Source organism: Halyomorpha halys, unplaced genomic scaffold (genome assembly GCF_000696795.3).
Source record: "Halyomorpha halys isolate HHAL.00 unplaced genomic scaffold, Hhal_1.1 Scaffold1786.1, whole genome shotgun sequence".
Lineage (NCBI taxonomy): Eukaryota > Metazoa > Arthropoda > Insecta > Hemiptera > Pentatomidae > Halyomorpha > Halyomorpha halys.
In genome coordinates, this window is record NW_027116757.1 from 29,564 (window position 1) to 30,057 (window position 494).

Sequence of the window (494 nt, forward strand, 5' to 3'; positions counted from 1 at the left end):
AAGTGATCAATAATAGAAAAAGAACTCGTATTATTTTATTTATTTATTTTTTGGAACTAAAAAAGCTTAATCTGTTATCTAATCGAATAATGTATTTTTGCGTGGGCTCAAAAGATTGTGTTATTTGATTTACTTATTTATATTTTTATTTTTTATTTGTATTGTAATATTTTTATATTCAGCTCCAAGTTTTTTTTTTTTTCTGAAAGGCTTAATCTTTCATATAATGGATTAATATGTTTTTTTTTGTGAACTCAAAAATTTGTGTCAATTAATATAATTTGTTTATTTGTATTTGTATATACCTAGTTAGCTTTATGGCATTAACTATATTTATTTATTCATATATTTCAATTTAAAACCCCACATACTAATATATTATATTTCTATTTTCAGAGCCTGTATTGCTTATCAATCGTAACTCATAATGAACATGTTCTTTGTCTCACAAACAAAGGTTTGTTTTGTAATTGTGAAGAATCGTGTCGAAATGT